We start from the raw sequence: 15,074 nt of genomic DNA on the forward strand, positions 1-15,074 counted from the left end.
CATTGATAAACACTTGCAATGCATTCATGGCACAAATGTACCCCTGCCTACTCAGTGTAGATTTTCTTACTTCTATCTTCTCTCCTAATTCTTCCCTCCTAATAAGAAAGAAAACCACTGTGAGTCTGGTTGAAATAAATATTTATTTTTGAAATCCAAAATAGAAAATATTTTTAAGTTTATTAGATAAATATTAAGGCTTCCTAAAATCACAGATGAGGTCAAGGGAGTGGTCTGTGTGATGTTGGTGGACCACATCTGGAGAACTGGGTCAGATCCTGGGCTCCCTAGCGCAAGAGTGACATGGAAATTCTGGTGCAGATCCAGAAAAAAGCCACAAAGGTGACTAAGGGACTGGAGCATCTGACATAAGAAGAATAAGGGGCCTGTTCACCCTGGAGAAGAGAAGACTCAAGGAGATATTTAAAAATATCTGGCAGATGGCAGTAAAGAAGATTCAGCAAGACCATTCTCACTGGTGGCAATTGAGAGAAAAAGAGACAGTGGGCAGAAACTGAAACACAGGGATGCTGATCCATAATAGGTGTAAATCACAGAAAATGTCTGGAGTGTTTATGGAGTCCGCATCCTCCGAGATATTCAAAACCTGACAGGATGAGGCCCTCAATAACCAGCTCCAGCTGATACTGCTTTGGACAGGGGGGTGGATTACACAATCCTCAGAGGCCCTTCCTAGCCACAGTAATTTTGTGAATCTTGAACAAAAGATTGGTTTCTATTGTTCAAGCCAGAATGTCCATGAGGATGCAGATGTTTTGCCAGGATCAGGAATACAGCACACATGATCTCATTCTGCTACAGGCTCCTGCAACAGCACTAACCTGCTGGACTTGTGTCGGACTAGGCATAAAAAATCCAGCTCAACAACACTTTCTGATTTCAGATGAGAGAAAACCATAAAAATTGTTAATAATTCCAGTTCATTTTCTTACTTTCTGAGAAAAAAAAATGCAACACTTGTGTCTTTATCACTTTTGCTTCCTAAATTTTTGTGTGCTCTGAGAGGAGATCTAACTACTTATTTTTGCCTTTTTGTTATACATGTGGTTATCCAAAGAGCAGTGCTGAAATAGATTGTGAGCTGTCCTTGGAGAGACATTCAGAGCAATTTAGAGTGAAGGTCCAAATTGAAACAGGCTGCCCAGGAAAGTGGTTGAGTCACCATCCCTGGAGGTACTTTGAAGATGTGGTGCTTAGGCACATCGTTTAGCAGGAGCTTGGCAGTGCTTGGCTAACGGTTGTGCTCAATGGTCTTAAAATTCTTTTCCAACTGAAAAGATTTTACAAATCTACAAAAGTCAAGTGGTTTAACTGCAGTATGATATACACAGATCTTTGTGAAGTCTCAAGGACCATATCCTGGTTTTGCCAGGAAGAGTTTTCCTCTTAGCAGATGTACATTGCTGTAGTTTGGATTAAATATGAGAGTAATGTTGATAATATACTGATGTTTTACTTATTGTAAAGTAGTGCTTATACTTCTCATATTGCCCTGCCACTGAGGAGGACAGCGGTCACAAGAAGCTGGGAGAAGACATTGCCAAGACAGCTAAGCCCAGCTGACCAGAGCAGTTTCATATGTTCCATATAACATGGTGTCAGGCTGAAAAATAATACTGTAAGGAGTTGGCCAGGGGGAATAATGTTCTGCTGCTTGGGGCTGGCTTTGCATCAGTCAGAGGATGGCAGGCAATTTCATTACACTTGTTTTGCATGTTCTTTGTCATTGTCAATATTTTCCCTCCTTTTTCTGTCCTATTAAATTATATTTATCTTAACCCATGAGTTTCAACTGTTTTTCTGATTGTCTCTCCCATCCCACTAGGGGAGAGTAAGCAAACAACTGTGTTGTGTTTAGCTGCCTGCTAGGTTAAACACAGCAGACCTTTACAAATGGCCAGGGTTAAGAGCATGACGAATATCTCTTAGGTTTGTAGAGGCTTAAAGGGACAAGTCAGATGTCCAAGAATGGATCTGTATATACTAGCAGGTCTCATACCTCATAAAGTATTACTGCTTTCATAGAAAATCACAAAGGTGTGTTTAGAAATACCTCTTCTACAGTCATGAAGCTTGTCTTAAAGGGGACTATTTGCAATCTTCTTTCAAAGGTGTCTACTGACACTTCTGGCCCATAAAAAAGACACACACAAAAGTCTTTTTGCCTTGAATACACAACTTCATAGTGCATTACTCCCCAAGTGGCTCAGGGCTTAGCCCACATAACCAAATAAATAAGGAGACTATGAGCAAACCTCTTAACTGTATGACAGATTCAATCAGGCTTTGCATGTGGTGTAAAACAGTTTGCTGTGACAGAAGTTACAAATGCTCACATCTTGCTTAGGCACCCAAATTTAGCCATTTTGTTCTAATGAATCCACCTTTTACCAAAGAAAATAACAATATAGAAGTAAGTACTATTCCTACTGGTTTATTAAAGTAATGTGTGATGGTGTTACATCCGCAGTATTCTTTCCAGATGTACTCATGAGCATGTTTATAAATGTTACTTTATGAGTAACTTTTCAAATATTTAAGCAGATGGAGCATCTGCTTCCATGAAGTCTATAAAGAGGGTGAAGGTGTTAATAAAGACTTCATTATTGGCACAGCAAATGTGAGAAAGATTACTGTCAATTGTAAAAGCAGTAAACACTCTTGAGAGCTGCAGTCTGCATGTGGATGACAAAACCTTTCCAAAGGTCTTTTCCTCTCTCATCACTAGACTGCATTAGCAGCCTAGGAAAACAGGAGCTCTCTATTAAAGAGACAGGAGCAAGGCAGGGTAAAATGCTGGAAGTAAAGCCACATGGCAGTAGTCATGGTGAATAACTGTAGCTGTAAAATTTCATTAAATGAAATTAACTTTATAGTCACAATAAAACTGGAAATAGGAAAGGTTATGTTCTTTCTGGAGAGAAAAGCCTAGCTGCTCCGAGTTTAGAAGGAATCACATAGGCATTTAGAAGTGTCTGCAAATATACTATTAAGCCCTGAAGTTCAGCTACAATGAACCATGAAAGAGGAGTAGAAATCTGCATAAAGTGTAATGTAAGGTATAATCCTATTAAAATCACATGAAATCTGTGAATCTACAGTGGGTGTGCATGTGCACAGCAGCAAGTCCCAGGAGGGGAAGTTTCAAGAATGTCAGTCTTTATTGCTCTGGAATGTGACATGTATTAGTTTAGCATTCATTGTTAACTTACTATTCACGTTGCCACCTTCTCCCACATCAAACACAATGATTGCAGTGAGAATATTGCCAAGAGTTCTCTTGCCTCCTTGCAGTCTCAAAAATTGCAATCTCCTTTGTGAACTGCTGTTTAATTGCAGTGTTTCCCCTCCTCTCAGATGTTCAGCATATTTTTTAGAATTTTTTAGAATCTTATAAAATATTATAAGCCTCAAAGACTTGGACATCTAAACTGGGACAGCAGAGGCTTCTGGATTCCATCTCCAGCCCTGTTGTGCTGTTTAGAAACATAGCATGAGACATTTTCTTTTAAATATTTAAGACACAGCATGATCCTTTAGGGGTTTATTTGAATTCACCAAAATGTTATTGATAATAGTATGATTTGCATAACAATAACAATTAGTATTGAGTAACTTCTTTCCTTAGAATAATGTCCTCTGTTGACATCTGAAACAAGGGGAAGGGAGGTTTGGGTCATGATGGCGTGAAGGATGGGAAGAATTTGCTAGCCAGAGTTCTTACTTATAAGCACTCTAATTTCTACATATAAAACGAGGAGTATACTGATCAAGATCATATCACCACTTAAGTTAACTGCTTTGTCCTGTGGGTGTTCCCTACAGGGCAGTTCCTCAAATCAAAGGACTGAGTCTCTTCAGGAGCCTTCCATTAATTTTTCAGGGGGTGGGCAGGAAGGAGTAAAGAGACAGAGATGAAGAGAGAGAGAGATGTATGCATATATATATATATATATTTCTTTTATATTGCGTGAAACCTGGCAACAATCAAACAATATTTTGCAAGGTGATGATGACATGTTTGGGAGTGACTATTCTGTTATTGAATTTAACCTTGTTCACCTGCAACTTAACCCCTTGTATTTCCAAACACTGCTTTACATACACAGATTTACATATAGTTTAGATTTACTCTTCAGGCTTCCAGACTCTAACAACATACCTCTGGAACCCATAGAATATCTGTACTTTGTAGACCTTCAATGCTTTCAGAAGCAAACTATATTTTGGTATACATCAGTATTTAACCTGGGTGCATGATGATGTCAGCAAATACCTGTTACTCCTGCAATTAGGAAGGTAATAGAATCATAGAATGGTTGGGTTTGGAAGAGACCTTAAAGATTTTCTATCTCCACCCCCCCTGACATGGGCAGGGACACCTTTCACTGTTCCAGGTTGCACAATATTCCAGCCTGCCTTGAGCACTGCCAGGGATGGGACACCCACAATTGCTCTGGGTAACCTGGTCAATTCCAGTGTCTCACTATCCTTTCAGTAAAGAATTTCTTCCTGATATTTAATTTAAACCTTTTCTCTTTCAATCTAGAGCTGTTCCCCCTTGTCTTGTCACTACAGTTCCTGGTGAAGAGCCCTCTCTGGCTTTCCAGTACTCCCACTTCAGATCCTGGACTGTAGCTGTGAGGTCTTTATGCAACCTCCTCTTCTACAGACTGAGAGACTGACCGTCTCAGCCCTCCTCTTCATAGGGGAGGTGCTTCAGACCTTTTATCCACTTCTTGCCTCTCTCTGGACTTGCCACAACAGTTCCATGTCTGTCATACTCTGGGGACATTTGAACAGAACACAGCAGAGCAGAGAAGAGGGACAGAAACCCCTGCCTTGGCCACACTGCTTTTGGTACAGCCCAGGGTTGGGTTTCTGGGCTGTGAACACACACTGACGGTTCATGTTGAGTTTTTCATCAACTATCATCCCCAATTTCTTCTCCACAGGGCTGCTCTCAATCAATTCTTTATCCAACCTGTATACTTCCTTTTCAAAAGAGCCATCTTCAGGACTTAACTAGAAAAAAATAAAAATGTTGATGTCCAATATCAGAACAGAACAAGAAAAGTTCATGGCAGAAAAGGTTTAATTCAGACTTCATCTAAATGTTTGCACCAGAGAATGGTATTTTATTAACGCTTATATTTCAGATATTCTTTTAAATCTTTAAAACATTATACTTTTGTCAACACATATATTTATATAATTAATGTTCACAATGGCATTTTTTCTTAAACCAGTCATCTAGCTTGAAAAGCTTGTAGAAGAACACACCACAGATTGTCAGAATAAGTCACGCCTCTGAAAGATGAGCTGTATTAGAAAGCACAAGGATCATCAGAAGCTCCAAATATTACAGAATTTTATTAGCATCTTGTTAAAAAGAAGCACTTCATTTCACTTTTAATTTTTTTTGGTATGTGGATCATCAAATAGAATATAAAGATGTGTAAAATTTACGACAACCCCTGGGAGATGCAGCCATGCAGTGATCCAAATTATTACTATGGCAAACCAGACAATATACAGCAATGGTGAAGAAGATGGGAGGGAATAATATACCTTATATATCAATTCTGTAATCCAGACTTCTTAGAAGCCAGAGAAGGTGGTAGCCTGCCTCAGCTGCCTGAAGCTCCGTCTTCTCAATGGCATCCCATGCAGATTCATCTGGACAACCATGGGCAGTTTACTCAAAGACGTTTTGGAGAGCCCTCCCAACACACTGGCCTCCAAGAATACCTTTCAAAATCTTTGGGTGTCCTTACTTACAACCACCACAGCAACGAGGATAATTAGGAAACATTACAATTGTGAAAATTCGGTGACCGCATAATTTTTGTCAGACAATCTCGCATCTCTTCCATGCATAAAAATAGAGCAATATGGTAGAATATGTTCAAAATGTATGAAAAAGGGATGACATGCCAAAGTCAATAAAAAAGTCACAACAGAAGCACTTGGAAAATAATATAGAAAATTTAAAGCAAAAGTTACCATCGTAAGTTCACTTACCTGGTTGCTGAGCAACATGTTCATTTGTGACAATCACTGAGTTTTATAAAATATAGTTTGTCTCTTTGCTGGAGGTGATATATAGATTTCTCAGTCTGTAATCAAGAGATGGCCAGACTTTGAAAAATACACAATAAACCAGCAGGCTTCAACTGAAATCCAATTTATTTTATGGTCTCCAGCAATAATTTCTATAACTAAGTGCTAAATGTTTGGTCAATATTACTTTCCTTACTTCATGCTTTGCAATTAAATTATGCTGCTATATAGGGAAATGATAATTATAGCACTTGAGAAGTACTTTGTACTTCCAAAGCTCTATTCAAAAGTTAATTACTAAAAAGTGATATAGCTTGACCCCTCTGGCTGTATACCCTGGCAGGGCTGCACATAAGGGACATTTCTGTGAGGTTAGCAGCTTTCACAATCTCTCCTGAGCTGTGCCACAGATATCCTGAATGAGTCTTGTGAGATAACTTAGGTGCAAATTTTGCTGATTCTGGTCACAGTCAGTCTAAACAAATAACTTAAAATTACTTCATTAGGATTTCATTAGCCCAGCTGACTAACACTGTACTCTGTGAATAGCCTTAATGAGGGTTCCTCATGGCAGATAGAGTAAAAGAGCAACAATAAATCTCAAAAATGAAATAAAAAGTTGTTATTGGACTCCAATATTTTTTACTTCAAAAGAGTAATGAGCGCAGTAAAAAATTCTTTTTCAAGACTTTTCAACCTAAAAGCATATCTTAAAACCTTGAAATATTCACAGACCTACTTCTATAGTCATCAATTGTGGAAAACCAGCTGCAGAGATGCTATTTTCTTAAAGAACAAAACCAGAAGACAAATGATAATTAGAGTATCAATAGAAAAGATTTCATGTTGGCTGCATGGTCTGGCCTTTGCTTAATACTTGCACACAGTACAGTACAAGTTCTAGTGCTTACCCATATTTGTAAGTCAAGAAAATGAGTAACTTTTCTTTGTCTTCACTACTGGATAGAAAACACAGCATCCAAATATACTCTCAAAACCACTTAAATTATCAGCAAAAGTACTTTCTCTTTCCATATGTTAAGTGTCTTAGAGTATTTTCAATACTGTCTGAGGATAGTCTCCAAAATTATGAGACCCCTTTTATTCACATCAATTATTGGGAAAAGAATCTTTTTAAGAGAAACAATATGTTGTCAGTTACTCTTATGAAAATAACAAAGTTCACTTGTAGGTGGGATATAAAAATAAAATTTCTAACAGCTCTGGCCAATCTATCATGTCTGATAAATTTTTAAAATATATTAATATGTAGGGATTTTTTTAATTTTTAGAAGTTTGGGATATACTGGATCTACTTGATAGTTTTACCTATGCTAAGATACTATACAGTACATGATCCTTTTTGCATTTTCAATTGTCCTCTGGAAACTGTGTGAAAAAACGTGAGAGTTATTATTGTGACTGTTACCTGTCTATGATTCTGCTGTTTGTTATGAAGAAATAATAGGTTAACACAGAACTGGATGATTTTGTATTTCTGCATAAATTTAGAACAGCAGACTTTGCACATTGTATCTCTGAATATACCTTTATACCCATAGGAAAGGGTGTGAAGTAAAGGTCAAACAGAGACGACTTCTAAAAATTGCAGATCCTCCAAATATTGGGAAGTAATTACCCATGGAGAAAAAAGGACACAGTGTTCAATTGTGTCTTGAAACCTCCAGTGATGGGGATTCTGCACTCTTCCAGTGGTTGGGTTGTTCACACTGTAAATAATTTTTTTTCTTTTATCAGGGTGAAATCTATATGCCATTCAATCTGTACCTTTTGCTCCTTGTCCTCTCCATGTGACGCCTTGTGAAGTATTCCTCCATCCTCGTTGTAGCTGCCCTTTAAAACTGGAATAAGGTGATGAGCTCCCCCGGAGCCTTCTCTTCTAGATTAAAGACAAAACTGCTTCAACCTTTCTCCACAGAGCATGTTCTTTGATCATCTTTTTGGCTCTGTTTTGGACCCTTTCCCTTCTGTCCACACAGCATTCTTGAATTGTGGGGATCCTAGCTGGACACAGTACTTCAGGTGCAACCTAACAAGCGCTGAGCAGAGTGGGATGATTGCATTTCTATCTCAGCTAATAATGCCCTGTAGATGAGCCCAGGCTGTGATTTGCCTTCATTGCTGCAGCAGCACACTGCTGACCTGTGTTCAGCTTGTATTTCACCAGGAACCCCCCAGGTCCCTTGCAGCAAGGCTGCTCCTCCGTAATTAGCTATTTCCTAATTAAGCTATTTGCTTATTTTGTGTCAGATGTGGGGCTTCACAGTTCTGTGTGTCAATCTTCTTGCTAGCCCACTCTTCCAGCCTGTCCAGTTTCTCTCTAAGATGGCTTTCCCTTCTGTTCTTTCCACCTCACCAGCCAGTTTTTGGTACCGTCAGCAAACATGATGACAGTGCTGTCAATTCCATCCTCCAGATCATTTTTAAGGATGCTGAACATTGATCAGCATCACCTGACAGCCAGTTTCCTACCCATCTTGCAGACGACCCATCTAATCTGTGTCTCACCAATTTTTTCTAGAAGTTTTAGACTTTTAGTAGAAGTATTGCAGCTTTGTTCAGCTTTCTGGCATACTGGATGCAAGGCAGTATTTACTGACAAAGCTAATAGTTGCACCCATAACTAAAGGGAACTTGAAAAATTAATTTCTATTTGAAGCTGTCACTGAGATTTGCCCTTACAGTTTTCAAAATGAGGTGGTGCATTCGTTTTTTCTCCCAGGAGAATTTTTTTTAAATGCAAGAAAGCCGCATACATATCTCAAATTGCCATATGCTTTAATGTTCTCTAAAATGAGTTTGGAACAAAAGCTGGCTAGAAAACACAATTTCTGGTGTGTCTGCAGAGTAATATCCCTCCTTGTAATGAACAAAATCTAATCTTTCCAATCAGTTTGCACTCTGCTGCTTGGTATGACACATGTGGTAAACTGATGTAGCCTTAAATAAACACCAGTAGTAATAATAATAACAGGGAAAGATCCATAGGAGAAGACAACCATTACAGCATGGTTCTGCCTTACTGGTATATTGAGATGCTGATTCACAGCATAAGGCACTAGTGGAAGTAAACCATGTGACCAGCCAGAGGAGACAGATTTGGACACAAAGGCAACCGAATATTAAAAAGCTGAATTGAAATCCACGGTCACATCCAGACCCAAACTGCATTATAAACTCCTAACAAAAATATATTAAATAGCAATGTTGTTATGACCTAGTGCCTCAGTAAAATACATGCTTTTATAAATCTCTTAGTTCCTGGGTATGTGAACTGTGATCAGTTTGGGAATCTGCATTTCTTCCATACTATACTGCAGTATAGATAAAATTAAATATGGACTATGCAGAGATAGGTGCCATTGTGTGATGCCAATAGTATAATTTGGATTCATTTAGGTTTTCTTACACAACTTGTAATTTCTTATTCTAAGATCTTCAATAAACTACATCTTAGACAACATCAGAAATACAAGGTTATATTTGATAATACATGACTCAAAATACATTTTCCTATAACAAATAAGTTTATAAGGACACTTTGATGGCACAGGTCTGTGTAAAATATTTAGATTGCAGCTTCTAAATTTGCACCTGAGAAAAAAATTGTTGAAGCCTTGTTTTCAGATCATTTATAAGTGTTTATTAAAATAGGCATCATTTAAAGTGCTACTTTGGAGAAGTTTTCCCCACAAACCAATTTAGACATATTAAAAGTATAATTAATAATGATCCAGAAAACTTGGAAGTAGTACAAAGCAGATAATTTAAATATCCATTCTCTGAAAAATTAGACATGAAAACTTTCAAAAAGAAAATTGTTTGGAGAAATTCACATTTAGAGAATTCGTTGTTCTGGTTTCCTTCGATTTCTAAATTCCATTGTTTTATGCAATATCATCCATATGTTATATTCGATTTCTAAATTCCATTGCTTGCACTACTAACAAGGTGTCCAGTGAGGTTTCTAAACAGAGGTAAAAAGCACAGTGGTGTTCAAGTTCATGGGAAATTTTGGACAAAGGACATTTTCTCCTTACACATAGTAAGATTTTAATTACACCCCCTTCACCCAATTTTCACACAATAGCTGTAAAGTGCAGCTTTTAATCAGTTAAAACATAGAGGAAAATAGCCATGAGACACTAAATGTAAAACATATGGGAGCCCAAATATATTAAACACACATAACACTTACCTCAAATCTTTTTTTCCTGTTGGCCTAGAAATGTAAATACAAGGTCCTATGGATTCAGATTAGGTTTTGCAACAAGAAATAATTATTTGCTGACTAATTCTAAAGAGTACTGATACACTGATAGTTTTGGAGAGTAACAAATATATATGGACTATTATCAAATACATACTAAGATTTAAAAAATATTAATTTAAACATGTTATTCAATATTATTGACCTTGTTACAAATTGTAAGGCTTTCCAAAATTATGTGATGGCAAAGCATAACTACACATGGAAGCTGTTCTGCAGGAAACCTTGGAGCTTTTTCTGGGTTAAGGAAGCTGAAAAATTTAACCACAAGAAATGGCTACATCTCTTCTATATTTTTGAGCAAGCAGGCCTGTTACTTAGAAAAGTTGTTCAGCAGTGAAGTAGCTAGTGTAATTTAAGCTATTGTTCTGTTTTTCTGGGAATATACTACTGAATGAAAATACAGCTGTTCAAGCTGCTGCAGAACAACTATTTAAAGCTAACACTAGATCCTGAAAAACAATTGTACTGAAAATCTAACTTGTCAGTCAATACTAGTCATTTAGATAGGGGAAAAAAGTTGTTTTTCTGGAGTCAATTCCAGCACAGAAAAAGAGATGTTAGTATCCTGTCAGTTGTAGAAATTTATATTTTGACTTTTGATTAAACATTACTTAGACTGTCCCAAACCCATGACAAGCATTCAGTTAAGAAATTGAAAAACTTTTAACCTATAAATATGTAAATAATTAAACAGTAATTAAGTCATTTAGAGAGATCAATGTGAAAGATTTAATTTTTTAAATTTGCAGTATTTTTGATACCCATGAAATTAGTATTTTATCACTATAAACTAAGAAACTGAGAGTTCTAATAAATTATCTAATTATCTGATTTGCACTTTTGTCTTTTCACTACGATATGAAAGGTATTTCCTGAAATTATCTTGAATTGGAACTAAATTAGTGATTGGTTTTAAAATGTTCCTTACAGCCAAGCCATAAAAGGGAAGGGAAGGGAAGGGAAGGGAAGGGAAGGGAAGGGAAGGGAAGGGAAGGGAAGGGAAGGGAAGGGAAGGGAAGGGAAGGGAAGGGAAGGGAAGGGAAGGGAAGGGAAGGGAAGGGAAGGGAAGGGAAGGGAAGGGAAGGGAAGGGAAGGGAAGGGAAGGGAAGGGAAGGGAAGGGAAGGGAAGGGAAGGGAAGGGAAGGGAAGGGAAGGGGTAGTTAAAATTATTATGGGTAAGATAAGCATATTGCTAAAGGGAGAAACCTTATCTGATGTTATCATAACCATTAAAACTAGCCTCACATTTAGATGCATAAAAGCAAACAGATAATTTGAAAAAATTGGATTCCTTGCCTATTGTGTTATGTGTGAGATAGTTCAAATCCTTTCTTAGTCCACCTCTTATTTCACTAATATAGCCTTATAAGAAGCTACAACTTCACCTCAGTAATGGAAAATATTTGTCCATTCACAGTTAATTGCTATTCCCTTTGCAAAAATGTTTTTCTTTTACTATTCTGGTCTTGAGATCTAGATATTACTGAAAGGGTAATCCGGGTTAACATATGATATGCGTGTGGTAATTCTTGTCTTTGCTACCAGAAAGCCAACTGATATTGAAAGCCAAGTTTGGCACATGTCTATGTACTTTGACCATTGAGCTGAACAGCACAGCAGTTAAAACCAGAAAAAATTGTCTAGATGCTTTTAAGTAAGAACAATTAGAATTATTTCATTGTATGAACTGCCGAGTATAATCCACTCCTTTAGAAAGAGTGGAGAAATTTTTCTCTCCTGTTTCAGTATAGAGTGGATCTCTATCTTAAGGGAATTTACTTTGCCTTGAATATTGAGTAGAAACGGACCAGCTGTGACTAGATAGGTAATTTTTAGATGGGTAACATCACATGGGACAAATGCTACCTAATAAGTTATTACTCCCCACAGTGATACTTCATCCATATTAAGCATTAAATACTGTGAGTAATATCTCAAACTATTTTATGTTGTTTCCAGTCTTTGTGCTCAATTAAATTAATGATATTGTATTTCTTGAGAACCAACTAGACCAATTATGTAGTGCATCTGGGGACAAATTCTAAAAACCTCATCATCCCTCTCTTTCAGCCCAGGATACATCTGTTACTGGGTAGCCAGAGTGAGCCTTTCTAATATTCTTAAGCCACCATCTGAGATAAGGCTGCCTTGTGTCTAGGTTTTCCATAACACTTTGTCTTTTCCAGATGGAAGTTTTAATGTTCAGGATTTTGAGCACTTCTATTATCTGTCCAGGAATTCTTGGCATATAGCTGCTCAGTCATAGCAAACTATTTCCTTCTGAAAAATCATAGTCTGAAATATGGCAGCCCTAATGATAGGAAAACCATCTGTCGTTGCTGTAGAGCTTAGATTTGAGCATGGATAGATATATTTATCTGGACAGCTGCAACTTTGCAATTGCTGCACTAATCAATAGTTTTTGGCTGCAATTTTTGCACTAGCAGCAGTTACATTTACATTTTCTTTCCCAGCTGCAGCTGCACTTGCACCAAGAGAATGAAAAGAGAGGAATAGCAAGGAAACAGCACAAGCAGAGGTGCTGATTCAGAAGGGATTTTCTTTAGGATCTCTTTCCTTCACATTTAACATGTGAAGCTGATCAACAGCTATTGACTTTGAGATGACAACAGGAATTGCAAACTGCACCACTCTGCAAGGCTGCTCTGACTTACAGAGCCAGCTCACTGCCGTGAGAATTCGTTGTTTTTTCACTGGAATGTGACCATTGCCACACCGGTACTTGCTGTCCAATTTGGCAGGGGAAGATCAGCTGTTGTTGGTACAGTGAAAAATGGATAAACTTACTAAAAATATTCTGTTGATGCAAACTGCAAAACTCTAAAATTCAAAAATCTCATTGTGTTTTGGCACATAACAGTGGAGTTAACTAATTGCATTGACAAAACTACAGGGATCTACATTTTTGTCATTTTTCAGTGCAAGGCTTGAACTGGAAGCTGTCTTGCAAGAAGAAAACCCTTCCTAATGCACACTGGCAGAGTAAATGGCAAAGGTATTTTTATAGGAGAACTAATTTAGGTTTTTTTTTGTTTTGTTTTGCAGAAAGACTGATTTATCAACACAAACAATGTAGATATTGATGATGAAATCTCTACTTTTATTCAGAAAAATTTGCTAACCTGCCTTCCCTGTCTTCATGGTTTATGAAGTCTATTAGTGGGTTGCAGGATAGAAGTGCTTAAATATTTGTAAAATTACAGTAAAATTTACACTTCTCCTCTGACTTTTTTATTTATACCTGCTGAGTCTGAGGACTTGTCAAGCTGTGGGAGATTCTCTTTAACAATTTCCTAATTAAAGCTCATCCATTCCAACAAAAGGAGGGAGCTGGGAAATGTTGAGATCCTAGAGACCATTAGAATCCTTCCCTTCCCTCATCTTGTGATAAGTCCAGGTAAAGCAATTCCAGGAGGAGCCTCTAATTCCTTGAAACTTTAGAGAAGAGGGTGAGCTGTTGTGATCCTCTGCTTGACGTCCTTCAGTGTTTCCACATCTATCACTATTTAATCTTTCTCTCCCATCTCCCATTCCAGCTCTTTTTTTTTTTTCTAAACTCATCATCTGCCATAATCATTTGGATATTCTTCGTTTTTCTACTGATCCCAGGAATGGGCTGATGCCTGTTCTTAGGGGGAAAATGAACAAGAACACAGATGTAATCAGGAGCATAAAGGGATTTTTAAAAGAAGACATGTACATTTAATTGTCTTCCCACAGGAAAATACACTTCCAGTGTTCATCTTTGTTCAGTACAGAGAACTGTCTGTGCTGAATGTGCATATTTGGTAACCCTTTTACAGATCAATGCCCAGTGTTCTCATGAGCCTTTGTGAACATCTGACACCCCAGAAATTAATGTTGACAATAAATGACAAAGGTTTAATTCTTTATTTCTGTTTGTTTGGAATCTGAGTACTTCTCACCTAATTTAATGGTCCCTATTTCTGTACTGTCAGAGAGGAGGACAAAGAAATCCCTGTCTATGCTATTTCATAGTTTTGTAGCTTCCTATTACATGCCATTTCTGTGTTGTAGAGGCCCAGGCATAAGCATATTTTTTCTCAAAGACTCTTACTGATGCAACAGGAAAATTGCTGTCATGGTTTGAGCCTGGCACAGAGCCAGTGCCCCCCATGAAAATGCCCTCACCCTGGTGTCTGCTGTGAGATGTGACCAGGAATAAGCAAAACAGGCTTTAGCTTAAACATAAAGAACACTTTATTACCTAAACTACAGGAAAATAGGGAAAGACCATAAGGAAAAGAAAAAAATTGAAAACCTTACAAAAACCACTTTCCTCCTCCCCACTACCTGACTTTCCCAATCCGATACATTCTCCCAAAACACCCAACTGCCCAGCCTGGCACCACACTTTAGTATACTCAAACTTCAGTTCATGAAGAGGAAAGGAGTCCTTCTTGTTCCATAGGCTTCCCCTGGAAACACACTGAACCCTCGTGTGCTTCCCTGTCACTTCGGCACCGCCCGAAAAAAAAAGTCCTTTTGCCGCTTGTGACATCTTCCTTCCATGCCCAGTGCTCTCACCACTGACGCATGGACCAGAGCTGCTTTTAGGGTTGTCTTTCAAGGATGCCTTGTCTCACTCCAAAAAGGCACAGTCTCTGCTTTGGGACATCTGTCCCCCCCATATTTTTCCAACCCCCTGGGGCCG

This window comes from Zonotrichia albicollis, chromosome 4, assembly GCF_047830755.1.
Source record: "Zonotrichia albicollis isolate bZonAlb1 chromosome 4, bZonAlb1.hap1, whole genome shotgun sequence".
Taxonomy (NCBI): domain Eukaryota; kingdom Metazoa; phylum Chordata; class Aves; order Passeriformes; family Passerellidae; genus Zonotrichia; species Zonotrichia albicollis.